Source organism: Symphodus melops (genome assembly GCF_947650265.1).
Source record: "Symphodus melops genome assembly, chromosome: 9".
Classification (NCBI taxonomy): Eukaryota; Metazoa; Chordata; class Actinopteri; order Labriformes; family Labridae; genus Symphodus; species Symphodus melops.
In genome coordinates this window covers 18,100,793-18,107,841 of record NC_136699.1, presented here as the reverse complement: position 1 = coordinate 18,107,841, position 7,049 = coordinate 18,100,793, and the positions used below count along the sequence as shown (strand labels likewise).

The 7,049-nt window shown below is 40.2% G+C and overlaps 1 long non-coding RNA gene across 1 annotated transcript; it reads right to left on the bottom strand.

The window, feature by feature from the left end:
* Positions 1 to 3,650: 3,650 nt before the first annotated feature.
* Positions 3,651 to 5,388, bottom strand: LOC306829551. Its single transcript, XR_013779870.1, has 2 exons — positions 5,307 to 5,388; positions 3,651 to 4,209 (listed from the first exon to the last, which is right to left on the bottom strand). It is a non-coding gene; the product is annotated as an uncharacterized lncRNA (long non-coding RNA).
* Between the last annotated feature and the right edge of the window lie 1,661 nt (positions 5,389 to 7,049).

Sequence of the window (7,049 nt, the reverse complement as noted above, 5' to 3'; positions counted from 1 at the left end):
CAGTACTCATGCACTTTCCAGTATATTTATTATATCCTCAATTTCCCTTCTGGGAACAAGTATTATTTCTTTCTTTGAAATATTTTTTTGAGCATTGCCTAGCACTGACCCTGAAGTAGCCCATGTAAAATCTGGTCACAACTTCTGTGCATTGTAAAAATGGCATAATGCAACCAAAAGCAAGCTATGATCTGTTTGCTGTCACTGTAACTTTAAAGGCCTGTGGCCATTGAAAGAGCTTTTTGCACTGGCACTTCACCCAATCTGAGTGTTGGAGTTCTCAACAGTGCTCAATGTTGCTAAAGTTATGGAAGTAAATTTCTGCTCCTGTAGTGTCTGTTGAGCCAGTTTTAATAGCTGTGTTAGCTTAATATTATGATGAAGTCAAGAAAATATCACCAAAGAAACATAAATACATGCTCTGACATTAGTAGCAGCGCTAGACCTGGAAATCGTACTCTCTAAAGTATGATTAAACTCTCTAATAAGATGAGTCATATTAGTTTATCCCTTGCTATCATTGTTGACAAATCGAATATAAGAAGGCCCGCCCCTTTTGGATTATGATTTGTTGATGAGGGAGAAGTGACAATGACGAGCATGTTGGTTTTCCTAAATTTGAACTGTTTCCAACCGACACCGCTGGGATTGCAGTGATATAAAAACAGCAGACAGCGTTGGCATTTTTTCCGGATGCTCAGCACGGAGAACACTGAACTGCATTGGTTTCGTTTTCAAATTGGAGCTGTCAGTGGAAAAAAAAGGTCTTAGTGGACACGAGCCCAAATGCTTTGGTGTTATTTGCACCGATTACGAGATTTAAGGTCAACGTATAGTCTTCTCTTGTCAGCAGGATTTTTTGGGCAAATATTGATCTTCAAAATGCTCTCGAGGCCTTCAGTCATGTGTGCAATATTTCAGATTATGCTTTTTATGGTTTTAAAGATCTTACTTTTTTATTTCACTTAGACTTCTACTTTTTGTATTCAAAATAAAACATATTCACAAAGAGCAGCCTGGACATATCCGAGACTATTTAAAAAAAACATTTTAGTGCACTCTCCAAGCTCAGTTTCATTCGCCAGCTTTAGTGATCCAATCTATTATTATTTTCATGAAACTACCCATCCCACAATCCATTGCAAATAATATTTCTTGTTAAATTTAACATTTTCCTCATGTTTTGAGTGTTGTTATACTGCAGCAGCTGCTGCTGACTGATTGATTGACATTCAAATTCCGACCAAACATTAGAGGTATTATTATTATACTACAGTATATTATTATATATCTTCAAATTTGGGCGCGCTACGCTGCCCACAGCATTTTGGCCACACACATGAGAAAGGTATCAAAACGCGCGGCCCGATCAGGAATAGGGCGCTTTAGGAGTGAGTTCTAAAACCCAGAAGGGAGTTAGCATTTAAGCGCAGTGGTGCCTATCCTCTAAAAGCCAAAGGCAAATTTGAATGGGTTTGTGGTTAGACGTCAGAAATAAAGTCTGTAGTTAACACAAACTTAAGATTTAACATTTTGTTAGACAAGAAAACCTACGTTAGCTAAGTCCCCCACTTGTGAATTTTTAAGTTTTTACGCATCCTTAAAACGGCAGTTGCTAACAAGTGACTAACTGAGACTACAGTGGTTGTCAGAGACATTAAATGTCATCACACCGGGAACTCTCACACTAGTCCGTCTTAGAGCCGCTCGTCGTGTTTTTCAGTGCTCTTCCTATTTGGTTAATAAACAACTTATTAAGCTACGGTTTCGCTTAGCTTGTCAAAACCGCTAATTAAATTGATGATGCATAAGGATTGTGAAGTCAAAATCAACCGACCGCGGCATGGTTTATTTGTAGCATAACCTTAGCTTTGAACTTCTCTCGGCTGCATTAACACTTGTGTGCTATTACTTTGTTGAAACCTACGGCACATGGAATGGACAAAGTTGTATTTTTGTAAGCAAAATTTTCCCAATTGAAAGTAATTGGCAAAAATTGAAATCGTAGAGTTTTGGAAACACATTTGTAAGTTGCAATACTGAACTCCTTGTTGCTCTCATTTACAAACAAAATGCATTCAAAGAATTGTTTGACTGTCCCTCACTCGTAAAGCAAACAACAACAAAATTACGCGCTATAGTTTCCCAGGGTTGGGATTTGTTTGACATGCACTACATTTCAAAAACTGCCGAAAAAATATCTCTAATGAACACAACATTCACACCATACACCTGCCATCAAACTGTAGGAAAACTTATCCTCTCTCATAATATTTTTCCGGTCAAACAGATCAATGGTTTTGACACTGTGAGCTTCTCAGCGGTCGTCATAAGTCGTCATCTGTAGTAATGTTAAATTTCACCCAAACTTTCCTGACCAAACCTCCTGGGACCATGTTTTTAGATCACTGTGGTTCTCACATTTCTTACATCCCAGACATAAAAATCACATCAACATGTCCAGCCACTTTTCCTCTTGCTCACAAAATCCTCATGTAGCCACTTAATTTTACCCCTTAAAACTATCACGGCAACCCTTCTTACAATTTCTGCAGGAATTTTTAGTAGAATTGTCTGGGAGAGTGATGCATTGTGGAGATAATTGCACAATAAACAACAGAAAGTTGATTTGCGAAAAACTACTAGCAAGTGAGGCTACAGCCAATAAACAGTGGGGGGGGGGGGGGGGGGGGGGGCTCACTTCTAATGTGATAACAGAAACTTAAATGAGGCAGGTGTTTGTGTGTGTGTGTATGTGGGGGGGGGGGGGGAGATGAGCGTATGGGTGATCAGATCATTTGGGAGGGAAGGTGTTTTGTTGGTGATGTGTTGTAACTTTTTGTAGTGGATGTGTTTGTAATCCTCTGGTAATTCAGAAGTAAAAGCTGATGTTCATATGCACAAAGAACTGCACAGATATAACTTTTAAACCACATTTTTTGTGGTAACAAAGTTTGGTTGGGCATGATTCCCATCTTTTTTTTTTAGGACAAAGTGTGTGTGTGTGTGTGTGTGTGTGTGTGTGTGTGTGTGTGTGTGTGGGTGTGGGTGTGGGTGTGGGTGTGTGTGTGTGTGTGTGTGTGTGTGTGTGTGTGTGTGGGTGTGGGTGTGGGTGTGGGTGTGGGTGTGGGTGTGGGTGTGTGTGTGTGTGTGTGTGTGTGTGTGTGTGTGTGTGTTTAAGCTGGACTGCTGCCAGAAGAAGTGGTGTACTTACTAGGACAGGTGAAATGGGCAAAACTTAAGATCCAGCCAGACCAAGAATGCTTCAGAAGCTGTGATCAGTCACATGAGCTCACCTTAGACATCACACCATTTTTTGTTCCATACTACCAGAGAGTGAATAGATGAATTTATTAATAGGGGAAATTAGGCTACCATACTTTCTCAAACACATTTACACACTGGAGTCCACTTTTTGGTCTTAATATGGTAGAGGTATTGTTCCATTGTGAGAATACTGTGAGCCAGCTTGTCTTCTAACACAGTCTAATGAGGCAGTAACAAATGACTATCCACTCTAACACTCTTTCCCTACGTGCACTTCTCTGAACGCTGACAATTATCCCCCATGTCTTGGCTGACCTGACTTTGAATGTGGGTCATAGGCTACACAATCACCTGGTAATTACCACAGAGTAAACAAGCCAAGCCAGGGGAGAAGTTTTAATGATTGTCAGGCTGCCACAAAGGACCCTTCATCTCTAATGAGGGGTAAGTGTGTCATATTGTGTTGCACAATTGCTGGACCTGAACATGATAAATATAGCATCCCTGGATCCAATATTATGGGATCAAGGACAATTTTTTAGGGGATTGGTGTGATTAAATAGAAGTGTAACCCAGAAAGGCTCCCTTTGCCTCAGTGTTGTCGTCCAAACTGACCTTACATAATAAGCCCTTTGCCTGGTTCTTGAATTAGATGATTAATTGCTCACTAGGCTTTTCAGCAGCTATGACACTATGTGCCACCCACGTAGTCCACTCTGGCCTCATGTCTCACTCTCATTAAATGGGGCCTTTGTGTCCGATCTGCTCTCTTTTGTCCCAGCATGCCCACCTATCAGAGGGGTCGACCCCTGTGTCTCCAGCCTTGATGACATCACCTCTTCCCTCATCCAGGCTGGAGCAGCCAAGGTGAGGGCTCTCATGGGCAGCTATGGGCCATCTCTTTCTCCTTATCACTCAATCACTCCTTTGTGCTGGCTGGGCCTGCAGGGTTATATGGACAGTAATGAGATGGAGCACTTTGTAAAGTTCCTGAGCTCTCGCAATATAAACCATACAGAGCAAACTCTATAATAGCACATTGTTTGAGGCGAGTTAAGTAAGGGTCTAAAATGTGGCGCTTTCACACCGGTTGGAACAAGAGCCCAGAGCTGGCCTGCTGAGCCTGGCCTGTAAAAAAAAAAAAATCTCTTTTCACGAGTCAGGTGAGTTAACACACCAAGGAGTGTGTTAAAAAAGGGGAACGATTTTTGGAGCTTAAAAAAAGAAAAAGAAAAAGAAGAAACACAGAAAACAAGTTAAAGTGCTCAAGCTCTCTGTGAAAAACATGATGTAAACACACTGCTCAGTGACTTAAGACAGCGTTTGAATTTCTAAGCCTCATAAAACTTTTGGATAAGGCAGAGAGTGAATCCTAATAAATAAAGAGTGTTTTAATTTAATGTGGCCGAGAAGAGGTCAACAGTTATGAGATACAAGAGTTTCAACTGACACCATCAACACTCTCACAAGTTCAACACACACACAAACACACACGCACACACACATACACACACACAAACACACACGCACACACACATACACACACGTAGGAATGCACACACAAAATTCACACTACCCCAACCTGAGCCTAATTTAGAAACTAAGATATGTCTTCCAGGTTCCTCGATGACTTTGGTATTTATATTTCACATCATCTTTTACTCATTCAGGACACTGCCATCTTGTGCTCCTTCTCTTTGAAGCCGTTTTTCAAGTTACGTTTACACAGCGACAATTAAAGCTAACACATTAGCTACAGCAACATTTATCTTAGTTTTGTTTTAATGAAATAACTCAAATGTAGCTTTTCTTGTTTTAAGTGAAGGTACTCTTCAGCTTGTTTGCTAAACACGAAAGGTTACAACTAACAGTGGTGAGCTAAGCTAGCTAGATTGTTATATTAAACTACAAATAGTCATATTTATTGTTCCACTGTTGTATGGCACTGTACAATTACATTGAATTAGTTAAATCGTTAGTTTTGAGGTGCTCGAGGAAACAGATCTATATCAAGTTTTAACATAAAGGTTACAATATACCAGTCTTTCTGCTCAGCTAATCCACCAGCTTTGGCCTCAAATTTGACACCAGTTAAACCACTTGCTGTGTGTTTGTTTTTTTGTTTTTGGCACCACGGCAACATTCCAGATTACATTCCATAGTACTTACAACAGTTAGGCACCTCTATCCCAGCTTTGCCTTTTTTCCCCCTATGCCAATGCAGAACCAGGACAAATTGAAGTTTCCAAATATAAGGATGAATTCTGTTTTCTATGCACTTTGTATGCACTATATTGCATATAGTCCTCTATAAACTGGTTGACGGTCAACTCTGAGAGCGAGAGGGGGGAATGACATGTGGAAAAGGATCCACAGGTCGGACTTGAACCGGAGACGCCTCCGTACATGGGGCATGACCTATCCTCTTAGCCATCTATGTCTCCAAAAATATTTGTTTTAAAAAGAAACTGACTATAGGACATTAACTGAAGTGTGATCACTCCCTTTTTAAATTCTTAATATCAAATTGGAAAAGGTACACATTTTTTAAAAATCATGGGATATCTGTGTACAATATCTAACTACAACTGAGCTGAACTCAGTTCAATTCAAAACCTTTATTTTAACTCGAAAGATACTGAGGTTTCCCTCATTTGCTCTGACGTCGAGCTCACAGCATTGAACATACAAAAAAAAGTGAGTGGAAAAGAAGAAAGGAAATCAGCAAAAAAAAACAAAAGACAAACAACGACAACAGTTACACAGTTAAAAACATTTACAAATTGATAACAGTGGTCCGATGCTATGGCCTTAAAGGTTACATGCGGGCAGAGTCCTAATTTTTTAAAATTTGTTGGATGACATTCCAGGAATCAGGAGCATCAAATAAAAATGCAGTCTTTCCCAAATCTGAATGTGCCTTACGAGCCAATCACTGGAACAAGTGGAATGGTTCCACTATTCCACTCTAACAATGCTGTGATGTATGGTGGCAGTTTACCAGTAAGGGCTTTGAAAATTAACAGATAACAATGTTTTTGCGTGTTTTTACAAGAGAAGGCCAGCCAACCCTGTAATACAATACACAATGGTGAGTGTCATATCTATCCCCAGTCATAATTCTGATAGCAGACTGATAGACAGAGTCAAGGGGGCCTAAGAGTTGTTTCCACAGCATGTTGTAAATCACATCACCATAGTTTAACACCGATAAGAAAACTGCCTTTACAATCCTTTTCCTACAAGTCATAGGAAAGTTGGTTCTGTTTCTGTACAAGAAGCCAATTTTCTGTCGCAACTTGACAGTAAGGTTGTCTATAATATGATACTTTTATTCAGAGACTCGCTCAATGCTAGAGCCATTTACAGTAGATATCGCTACATCATTATAGCTTACATCTTCATACTTGCACCAAACTATTAGTCTGTAAATAGTCAACATTAATTGCTGCTACAGAAGCCTCCCTCAAAGTGAAAGGACCCCCATTCAAACAAAAGTGTGTGCGTGTGCGTGCACACACACACACACACACACACACACACACACACACACACACACACTAGTGAGGTCTCTCTGTTGTGGTTTCATTGGTTGATCAATGCCAGGGCCCCAGGGGTCCCAACTCAGAACACATGTTTTCTTTCTGTATGTTTACAGTACATCAGTCACAGTGAATGAGCGTTACAGCTGTCCAAGCACTGCTACAGTTGTGTTTTCTGGACAGTGTCACCAAGAGGAGACAATTCCCCTATGTTAAGGTAGCATATAAAAAGACATTTCA